The 11,870-nt window shown below is 43.8% G+C and overlaps 1 pseudogene; it reads right to left on the reverse strand.

Moving 5' to 3' along the window:
* Positions 1-2,285: 2,285 nt before the first annotated feature.
* On the reverse strand, positions 2,286-11,668 carry LOC144125559 (uncharacterized; annotated as a pseudogene).
* Between the last annotated feature and the right edge of the window lie 202 nt (positions 11,669-11,870).

The following is an 11,870-nucleotide window of genomic DNA, read 5'->3' on the forward strand; positions in this document are numbered from 1 at the left end:
AGAAATGGTACTTAATGCACAAGTTTTACAGTGCTGTATTATTTACTTAGTGATGGGAGAGGGAGTGCAAATGTATCACCCTAAGCCATCATCATCATCATCAGCCTGACTACATCCACTGCAGGGCAAATGCCTCTCTAATGTCTCTCCAATTAACCCTGTCCTTTGCCAGCTGCGCCTGCCCTATGCCTGCAAACTTCCTAATCTCATCCGCCCACCTAACCTTCTGCAGTCCCCTGCTACTGTTGCCTTCTCTTAGAATCCACTCCGTAACCCTTAAGGACCAGCGGTTGTTGTCGTCTTGCCTTTGCATTACATGCCCTGCCGAAGCCCATTTCTTCGTCTTGATCTCGAATGGGATGGCGTTAACACGCATTTGTTCCCTCACCCGCTCTGCCTGCTTCCGGTATCTTAACGTTACACCTATCATTCTTCTTTCCATGGCTCGCTGCGTTGTCCTTAACTTAAGCTGAACCCTTTTCGTTAGTCTCCACGTTTCTGCCCCATAGGTGAGTGCTGGTAAGATGCAGCTGTTGTATACTTTTCTCTTCAGCGATATCGGTAACCTGCTGTTCATGATCTGAGAGAACCTGCCATATGCACTCCACCCCATTCTTATCCTGCTAGTTATTTCCCTCTCGTGATCCGGATCAGCTGTCACTACCTGCCCTAAGTAGATGTATTCTTTTACCACTTCCAGCCCCTCGCTGCTGCTGTTCCCTTGCTAGACTGTTGAACATTATTTTATTTTTGTGCATGTTAATTTTTAGACCCGCCGTACTTCTCTGTCTGTCTATCTCATTGGTCATGATTTGCAGTTCATCTCCCGAGTGTTTCAGCAAGGCAATGTCATCAGCGAATTGCAGATTATTTAGGTATTCTCCATTTACTCTTATTCCTAACTGTTCCCAATTTAGGCCTCGGAATACCTCCTGTACACAGGCGATGAATAGCATTGGCGATATCGTATCTCCTTGCCTGACGCCCTTTCTTATTGGAATTTTATTGCTGACTTTATGGAGGACTATGGTGGCTGGGCAGTTGCTATATATACCTTCCAGTATTTTGACATAAGGCTCTTCTACACCCTGATTATGCAAAGCCTGTATGACTGCTGTGGTTTCAACCGAGTCGAATGCTTCCTCGTAATCAATGAAGGCTATATATAGAGGTTGGTTATATTCTGCACATTTCTCTATCACCTGACTGATAGTGTGAATATGATATATTGTGAAATATCCTTTACGAAAGCCAGCCTGGTCATTTGGTTGATTAAAGTCTAAGGTTGCCCTGACTCTATTAGCGATTACCTTAGTAAATACCTTGTAGGCAACAGACAGTAAGCTGATCGGCTTGTAATTTTTCAAGTCCTTGGCGTCTCCCTTCTTATGAATTAAGATAATGTTTGCATTCTTCCAAGCTTCTGGTACGGTTGAGGTCATTAGGCGTAGCGTATACAGGGTGGCTAGTTTTTCTAGCACGATCTCCCCCCCATCCTTCAACAGATCTGTTGTTACCTGATCCTCCCAGCTGCTTTTCCCCTTCCATTGCTCCTAAGGCTGTCTTTACTTCCCCTTTCGTTACTGGCGGCATGACGCATTGCTGTGCGCTACTATCTCTCTCATTAACGCTATGATTACATTGGCTACTCTATAGATTTGCGTACAACTCTTCGGCTACGTTAACTGTCTTATCCATATTGCTAATGGCATTGCCCTCCTTGTCTCTTAACGCATACATCTGGTTTTTGCCTATGCCTAGTTTTCTCTTCACCGCTTTTAGGCTACCTCCGTTCTTTACAGCATGCTCAATTCTCTCCATATTAAACTTCCTTATGTCAGCTACCTTGCCTAATCCAATAGTCCAAAATGTCCATCATGCTGCAGGCACCTTCGTTTTGGAAGGGGTTTCAAGGAAGGGCACCCCTTTGCTGGTGAACTTCGAACATGGATACCAGAACATTCTGGCACACTGCTTGCTAACTTAGCAAAAGCATTGTCTAGCAATTCACTCACTTCAGACAGCACTTCGTTATCATGGCACTGCAAAAGAATAGAATTACACTTCTCCCACTGTTCAAGAACTTTTCGGTGCAGTGCCGAGGGCATTCTGTTTATACCAAGTTCAGACACGGTAGTCCCCGAGGTCAGCTCCGTAACACTGATTTGTTCTGTACTGGTACCGCTAAAGTCTGCTTCTGTTTGTTGTGTGCACTGGTCCAATGTTATGTGTGGCTCACTGAGATATTCATGAGGCACTGACAGGAAAGTCCTGCCGTCAACAAATTAAAAAACTGCGCAGAAATGTCTGCAGGGGCACTTGTGCTTGCAAAAATTGAGGCATGTGCATGAGGGCTTGTTGAAGTCAACAAGGTGCGATGCATCAGCCCTCTCGGAGTGAACGGAAAATGTCCCATTGATGGGCAGCTCAGCTACATCAGCAAGGGTGTATTCTTCAGCATTTACAAGCCTCCTCAACATGCGCTTAATAAAGTGGCGAGGGCGTCCATGAAAATATATAGGGATATTTTCATTGTGCTGTCTGTATAGTGCTCACTGCCTCATCTCTGGCTCCATCAATTTTTTCTCACCATTAGCAAGTAAGAGTAAACAAGGGCTGTAATAAGAGAGGTAAGGGAACACTTCCCACTCGCGCTCTTTACATAATGTGCCTTGAGCACTCTGTTCTGAGCTTCAATCCCATTGTTCGTGGTAAGCAGAACATCAAATTCAAGCCAGTAGTATAAAACCCACAGCTCTTTCAAAGACAGCCACACTGTTTAAAAATAAGTTTGAAACTTTTCATTTCTCCAGTACCCTGAAGTCATGAGAGCTTCCAGTGAATTCTCAAATTCATCTTGATTAGAAGCGTTGGCTATATATGTGCTTCATAAAATTAAGGGCATCATCAGGATGTGACACACCATTTTCTTTTCTGTGGAGCCATCTCCGCCATGCCTGGCCCCTGTGGAAATCACAGATGGATATCTTACTTCATTGAAAAACTTGGCGGATAGCACCCATCTCTGCCTGACTGTAATCCACCATCCAGTATGGTGGAGACAGATTTTCACACCATTGTTTGAACACATTTAAAGCCTCAGCTATGCAACAAGCAGTTTCATACTGCACAACGAACACGCCAGCAGTTGCGTAGACTACTGGTGTTTTGACTACAAGACGAAAAAGTGGCAATGCATAGTCACTGGTCTTATGGGTAGAGTCGAAACAAATGACTGCAGTTCCATACTTTAGGAGCATGAAAAACAATGTCTCCTCACACTCACTGGCAACATTTTCTTCCATACCATCAGATATGCTACAACCTGCATTCTTGCTAGCTGAATATGGCCGATACACTACTGAACTTTCAGGTTGCTCAGACTGGATTTTTTTTATCAGATTAACTGCATTTGTTTGGTCGACAGTGCTAAACCAGTTCCTTCTTAGAGCAGCTTGGATGTGGTTGCTGATGTCTTTAGCAGTAGGGAAAAATGCTCTGCAGCTGCTGTCAGGTTTTTCACCACTCGAAAATATCACATCGTGTACATGCATATGTAAACACTTTTTGACATCCGACAGGGATGTGATCCCTTCTCTAACAGGGTTATGCGTTCAGCTAAGCTCTTATCCATGGTTTCGCTGAACCCTTCAATGTCGCCAAATCCATGATTCGTGTGGCTAGTCCTGGTAGCAATGGCAATGCAAATTCTCTTCTCAGAGGCTGCTGCTTCACTTCCTTGGAGCTGGCTAATCTTGGCAGATTTTAATTTCTGCTCTTTTATCCACCCACATGGCTGAGGCATGTCCATTTAAAAACAAAGCACCACGATTTCAAATGTGTACATATCAATGAAAGCACCAATTTGCCTTTCCCTAATAGCATTAACTACACAGACACCAGCTTAATTGCACAGACTAGCTGCCAGGTTGGCTCGAATGGAATGAAACGGAATAAAATGAAAAAAATTTGCGATGATATATTTGTGCATGTCACTGATACCACCATGCTTTGCATACAGTTGCATAATGACTTAATAAATGAGCAGTGGCTTTTTTGGCTGCAAAAAAAATCAACTGGCCGTCTTTTTGGCTGCAAAGACTATTAGCTATGTGCAAAAAAAATGTTTTCTCACAGATGTGATAAGCGGTGTGGTTAAAAAGATGACATTGTTCGTGCATAAAAATTTCCCTGCAATTACACTTGTGCACATATATTCACAGAATCAGATTACCCGATTTTACAATCTAGTAAGCAAACTTAAGTAACTGGCAGTTTGTACTAAAAAAAGGTGCCTTAGAAACTGAGTCCCCCCCCCCCCCCCAGCACCGGTCACTCTCTCTCCCAAATGAGATTCTCATGACTGGTAGAGGAGTCAGTACTTTCAAACAGTGTACGAATGCAAAGATTGTTGGAGCCTAATTTGCTCCCTCTACATCTATACATCTATCTATCTCTAATTACATCTGCATATAAATCTGTAAGTGCATAACCAGGCGGATGCGGCCTGATCTCGGTGACCAGAACCAACAACGCACTCCCTCACCAGAACAGTATTTGGCCACCCTGGCGCAGTACTTGGCCACAACCTCTTATATGAATACACCAAATGACCCTCGGGCCTCAGTCCTGAGCAGCTGCGGAGGAACTGACTGAGGTGGCGGTTCAACCTGTGATGCAGCGAAGGGTGCTGAGGAATCTCTGGCTCCAAACAGGCCACCATTGGAAACTGAACCTAGCAACATTTAATGCTAGAAGCTTTTTCAGTGCGACTAGTCTGTCGGTGCTTTTCAAAGAACTAGTGGGTATAAAATGGGATATCATAGGGCTTAGTGAGGTTAGAGGACAGATGAAGCATCACTATCATCATCATCATCATCATCATCATCATCATCATCATCATCAGCCTGACTGCACCCACTGCCTCTCCCAAGACTCTCCAATTAACCCTGTTCTTTGCTGGCTGCACCCATCATATGTCCGGTAACTTATTAATCTCATCCGCCCTCCTAACTTTCTGCCGCCCCCTGCGACACTTGCCTTCTCTTGTAATCCACTCCGTTACCCTCAAGGACCAGCGGTTATCTTGCCTTCGCACAGTGCTAAAGGGCGGGTACATACTGTGCTACCATGGATCTGTGGACAGGTGAGAACTAAGCGTGGATTCCTCATCAATCAGGATACAGCTAACAACGTAATAGAATTCTATAGTATTAATTGAGAGGGTGGCAGGTATAGCAATTAAGCTTAATAAGAGGCAAAAAGTGAAGGTGGCACAGGCCTATACACCTGCATCCAGCCATGATGACCATATTGTCAAAAGCTTCACTGAAGACATAGAACCAGCAACGAGCAAAGTAAGAACACAGTACACTGTATTGATGTGTGACGTCAGTGCCAAGGTAGGCAAGAAGAAGGCCGGAAACGAGGCAATGGGAGGCTATGGCATATGCTGTAGCAATAGCAGTGGGGAGTTATTAGTAGAGTTTGCAGGGAGAAATAATATACAGACTGTGAATACCTTCTTTCACAAGAGGGTGAACAGGAAGTCGACTTGAAACAGCCCCAGTGGTGAGACTAAAAATCAAATAGACTTCACAATGTACACTTTTCCTGGCATCGTGCAGGATGTGGAGGTTTTTAGCAAGGTGCGTTGTAGCAACAATAGGATAGTAAGGTCTCGAATTAGCCTAGTCTTATAGAAGTAATGGAAGAATCTGTTAAGGAAGAAGGCCATCAATGAGTTGGTGGTAAGAAGGAAAGTAGAGGAATTCAGTTCAGGATCTCGCTGCAAAACAGACATTCAGGTTTAAGTGAGGAAGTGCTGTGTATTGTGTTACTGCCGCGACGCACAGTATACCGCTCTACTGCTGCTCCGAGCGCCGCTTCACATATAATGCCTACTGTCTAGCCCGAGCACAGTATTTCGCTCAACACCTCATCCCTGCGCATTCCCGCGGCTCCGGGCTCCCCGGTTTCAGCGTGTATGCAGCTACATGAGGACACTGAACTCTTAACTCCCTGTCCTCTTTCTCACGTTACTATCTACCCCGATTGTATGCTTCTGCTCTAATAAACAGTTTTACCTCTGACTCCCACCGTAGAACACTTCAGGAAGATGACATTAATGTTCAAGAAATGGACAATAATCTCAGAGCTATGATTACATGTAGAATGCACAGTAGAAGCAGGCGACAGGATGGTTAGACAGCTAGGATACCTGCAAACTGTCTCAGAAGATGAAAGATCTCATTAAGAAGCGCTTGGCAATACGTGCAAAGTAACTGACATAAGGAATTCTTAATGTGGGGAAAATCAAGCATGCTCTAAAGAACGGAGATAGCCTGAAAGCAGTGAAGAGGAAGCTAGGTGTAGGCAAAAATCAGATGTGTGCATTAAGAGACAATGAGGGCAATGTCATTAGCAATATGGAGAGGATAGTCAAAGTAGCCGAAGAGTTCTACACAAACCTACACAGTAGTCAAGATAATCAGGAATTTTATGAGAGAGGCAGGAGCGCACAGGAAAGGGACATCCTGCTGGTAACGAAAGAGAAAGAAAGCCTTAAGAGCAATGCAAAGGGGGAGAGAAAGTAATTTAATGAAAAGAAAGCCTTAGGAGCAATGCAAAGGGGAAAAGCAGCTGGTGAGGATCAGGTAACAGTAGATCTGTTGAAGAATGGCAAGGAGATTGTGCGAGAAAAACTGGCCACCTTGTATACACAATACCTTATGACCTCGAGCGTACTGGAAGCTTGGAAGAACGCTAACATATTATCTATTAATTGATAAGAAAGGAGACATCAAGGACATAAAAATTTACAGACCGATCAGCTTATACTGTCCATTGTCTACAAGGTATTTACTGAGGTAATTGCAAATAGAATCAGCTAGGACAACCTCAGACTTCAATCAACAAAATGATCAGGCAGGCTTTCGTAAAGGATATTCCACAATGGATCATATTCACACTTCTAATCAGGTGATAGAGAAATGCGAAGAATATAATTCTCTTCACGCGCATACCTGCAATTTTCGATGGAAAGTGGTGCTTTTACACACACGACAGCTGAGTGTCTGCATGTCTACTCTATATGCCCGCTATATACTGGGTGTTTCAATGGACTAATTCAAAGATTTTCAAAAATAGGCTTTTTGGGGTAAAAATGTGGCTTTTGCAGCATAGTTTTACCAGTGTTGGTGGACACCAAAAAAACCGGTGAATCATCTTAAGTAGTGAGCTGGTTAACTAATTTTTTGTAGTTAACTTTCTAACTATCACAGCTAGGCAACTGTTTGCAATTCTAGAATTGTAGCCAGTCATTAGTAATAGCCATATAAGTTTTCAGAATTTTGAAAATGCGATTACCCTTGGCGCTGTGGCTCGACAAAATTTGGTGTTTTCAACTAGTTGCGTGCACTGGACGGGTTGCTTTGCCTGCATGCTTTTGAAAGCGCATGTATTTTCGCATGATGCAGCCATATTTTGTCAAGCCACATTGGCGAGGGTATCGCATTTTCAAAATTTTAAAAACTGATATGGCTATTACTAACGACCGGCTACAAATCTCTAATTGTAACTAGGTGCCTAACTCTACAAGTTCAAAATTTAATTATTAAAAATTAGTTAACGAGCTCACTACTTAAGACAATTCACCGGTTTTGTGGTGTCCGCCAACAATGGTAATACTATACAGCAAAAGCCATATTTTTACCCCAAAAAAGCCTATATTTGAAAATTTCTGAAAGTGTTCACTGAAACGTACACTCGGTATAGCCTTCATTGATCACGTGAAAGCATGTGACTCAGCTGGAAACCTCAGCAGTCATGCATGCATTGTGGAATCAGGGTGTAGAAGAGTCTCATGTGAAAATACTGGAAGATATATATAGCAACTGCCCAGCTACCATAGTCCTCCGTAAAGTCAGCAATAAAATTCAAATAAGGAAGGGCGTCAGGCAAGGAGACACGATCTCGCCAATGCTATTCACTGCCTGTTTACGGGAGGTATTCCAAGGCCTACACTAGGAATATTTGGGGAAGAGTCCTTGAACAATACTTTACTAATCTGCAATTCGCTGACAACATTGCCTTGCCAATTGAGTCACTCATGGGATGAATTACAAAGCATGATCAATGACTTGGACAGGCAGAGCAGAATGGTTGGTATAAAAGTTAATATGTGGAAAACCAAAGTAATATGTTTAACAGTCTCTGAAAGGAACAGCAGTTTGAAGTCTCTGAAGCGCACAGCAGTTTGCAATTAGTAGTGAGGCGCTGGAAGTGGTAAGGGAATATTTGTACATAGGGCAGGTAGCGACTGCAAATCCACATTACAAGAGAGAAATAACTACAGGTATAAGACTGGGGTGGAGCGCATTTGGCAGCTCTCTCAGATCGTGAATGGCAGTTTACCAATATCACTGAAGAGGAAAGTGTCTTACCGGTACTTGCCGATGGGGCTGCATGAAACGTGGAGGCTAATGAAAAGGGTTAAATTGAGGACAATGCAGTGCACTATGGAAAGAAATATGATGGGTATAATGTTAAGAGACCAGAAGTGGGCAGAGCGGGCCAGGGAACAAATGCGGACTAACGACATCCTAGTTGACATCAAGAAGCATAAATGGGCTTCGGCGGTTCACATAATACGAAGACAAGATAATTAACCGATGGGTGTTAAGGGTGACAGACTGGATACCAAGAGAAGGCAAGCCAGGCTAGCAGGGGGCGGCAGAGGGTTACGTGTGTGGATGAGGTCGAGAAGTTTTTGGGATAAGGTGGCCGCAGCTGGCAAAGGACAGGGTTAGTTAGAGAGATACGGGAGAGGGCTTTGTCCTGCAGTGGGCATAATTGGGCTGCTGCTGCTCTGCTGATGATGAAAAATGCGAGTAAAAAGCTGGAGGCACAGACAGTTGTGGATACATCTTCAACCGATTCTCAGCGAGTGCTTTAATTTATTTTTTGATGACTTTCAATCCTCTTTTAATGCTCGTTATTAATCCAGGATGAGGATTTGAAAAGTGCCTCAGAGACTCAAGTCACCAAACCCTGGAACTGGCCCGGTGTCTTATTTGCAGCACTGTATCACATGATATGCATATTGACAGAATGCTGCAACAATTAAGGCTGGCACATGTTTACGATGACCAATGAGATGTTGAAAACGAAATAGAGAGAGATAAAGAGGAAGGGGTACCCAAGAGGAAGAGGAAAGGCAGGGATGTTAACCAGAAGGATGTTCCGGTTGGCTGCCCTGCACTGTAGGAAGAGGGACGAGGGGATTGAAAAAAGGAATGGAGAAGGGGTGCAAAGGCATTGTCACAGCGCATATACCCTTTGTCGAAATGTACAGGCCATTGATTTGCCGCATGGGCACTTGGCTTTACTTAGAAACACTGCACCATGACTTCGAAGACTGGTGGAGGAACTTTAATTCTCACTACTATACATAACTCAGGAGGAAAAAAAATCTAGTTGTGGAGTGAATAGTCAAAAGCAAGCTTATTTGTACTTGAATTTCAGCTCAAGAATAGTACCTATTTTTTTACAGCTTGATTTTCAGAAAAAAAATAGCAACAGAGTTTCTGTGCAAAAAAAGGACTATATGCTTTCACAACTAATGGTTACAGAGCTGCTTGGGCCGCACACGAATGTTAGATGGTATTATTAAGGCAGAAGAACACATCTGAACTGCTAGAATTACCTTGCTTGTTATGCATATGAACATACCTTAAAATCTGGAAACAGTTCAATCCACTTCAGGCTCAAGGTTGCATGGCACCCTTTCTTTTTGGTGCCTTGGACATTCAGCCTCTTTTTTTCAAAGGTCGCCTGCGACCAGTCAGTTGCAGTAGCTGGAGCCTAAATATAAGAACAAGTTACTGAAATCAGTATTGGGTCCCCAATGGCCTTTGTTAAAATTATACAGCCCAATGGTTCTGAACCCTGCAGCGCGGCTCCTCTTGTACGCTCAGGGACCGCAATCTCACGGAGGCGGGAGGAACTTAAAACCTCGACCCTTCCAAGCTTACGACTGTCAGATGTGCTTAGGAGCCACACTACGTATGGCTTGGAAGCAAACCCCTGGGGCTGTATATTTTTTGGCAAAGACTGTACAGTACATGCACCTAGAGGAGACCAGTGCTACATATCATGCAAATGTATAGCTTTTACTGAAAGAAAGCAGAGATAGTGTGTCCTTGACTGTTTCAGCACTGTTGTGAGCTGCCAAGTGATTAACAGCAATTAAGAAATCAGACTTAGAAATTAGCTTGAATAATGCGGCCATGACTGACAGAAAAGAGTGATTAGAGGCTTGTGATTGGCCTTCACACTGCGATGAACTGAGACTGACTGTTCCAAATGGCCAACAAAACACACTTTAGGAAGCACTGATTCATTCTCCATACTCTTACAATTGTCGCATATGTAGGCAAAATGATTCAGATAATCAACAATAAAACACAGCTGCATGCAACCTGCATGAGATAGATGTCACTGTGCTGGCTCCTTTTACACACCTTTTTATTAGATACATGGCTGCACCCTTCTGCATGCAGCCATAATAATTACCAAAGGGCTGCTTGGTCGATATTTTACAAAGGACAGCTTACTGTAATATGGCATGCATGGCACAGTCCAAAATGTACATGCGCTCAATCAAGTTTTAAACAGTGAAAAGTTATATTTGTTTTATTATCTTAAAGACCGGGCCCCTTTGGCATATTACATAAGGGGAATTAAATTTCGTATACTAGGATCAATAGGGCTGAATGATATCAAAAGCAGCCTGCAGATTACAGAACACAATACTTGATATTTTTATAATGTGTTGTTTTGTATTGCACTCTTTATATATATATATATATATATGATACAAGTGGGGTTTTCCCCCTAAAGAAATGCATGCAATATGAACAGATGTGTTGACATTATTTGACAGGCAATGGTTCTGATACGCGGGCCACAATCGAGCCCTTCTTTGCTTTCCCTGTTCGATGCCTACGCTTTCTCAATAGTCCGTACGTCCTGCTTTCCATCTGTCACCGCCCTGCCTAGCTTTGCCACAAGCACATCATGGGAAAAAAAATTGGTTTTGGGGGAAAGGAAATGGCGCAGTAATTGTCTCACTTATCTCGGCGGACACCTGGACCAAGCCCGAAGGGAAGGAATAAAGTAGGGACTGACAGAAGAAGAAGGTACTGTAGTGGAGGGCTCCAGAATAATTTCCATCACTCCTGGGGATCTTTAACATACACTGACATCGCACGTACAGCACAGGGCGCCTTTGCGTTTCACCTCCATTGAAAAGCGGCCGGGTTCGAACCCGGGTACCCCGGATCAATAGCCGAGCGCCCGGCCTAACCACTGAGCCACCGTGACCTCCCAAGGCAATTGTTTAGGGTTTGGCTTCTCCTGCTGCTAGAAAGCCTAGTGGCGAAGGTCGCCTTAACTACCTTCTAACATCTAACATTTACAGACAGCTAACAAAGATAGCACCCCAGGTGAAAATCTTCAACTGGAAATTCAATCGGGTGTAACTGGTTTCAACTGGGAGTAACTGGTCCCAGTTGGATACCAACTGGTCCCAGTTGGATACCAACTGGTACCAGTTGGAAACCAGTTGGAGACCAACTGGTACCAGTTGGAAGCCAACTGGTTCCATTTGGAAACCCAGATGGAGCCCAACTGGTCCCAGTTGGGGACCAAGTGGGAGACAATTGGTCAAGTTTTCCACCAACTGGGAAACATCAATTCCCAGTTGAGGGCCAAGCAGTCGGAACTGGGGACCAACTGGGAAGTAAGTGGTTCCATTTGTGGGTCAAGTGGGAAGCAAAAATTCCCAATTGAGGGCCAACAGGGCAGAA

Source organism: Amblyomma americanum, chromosome 1 (assembly GCF_052857255.1).
Source record: "Amblyomma americanum isolate KBUSLIRL-KWMA chromosome 1, ASM5285725v1, whole genome shotgun sequence".
Taxonomy (NCBI): Eukaryota; Metazoa; Arthropoda; class Arachnida; order Ixodida; family Ixodidae; genus Amblyomma; species Amblyomma americanum.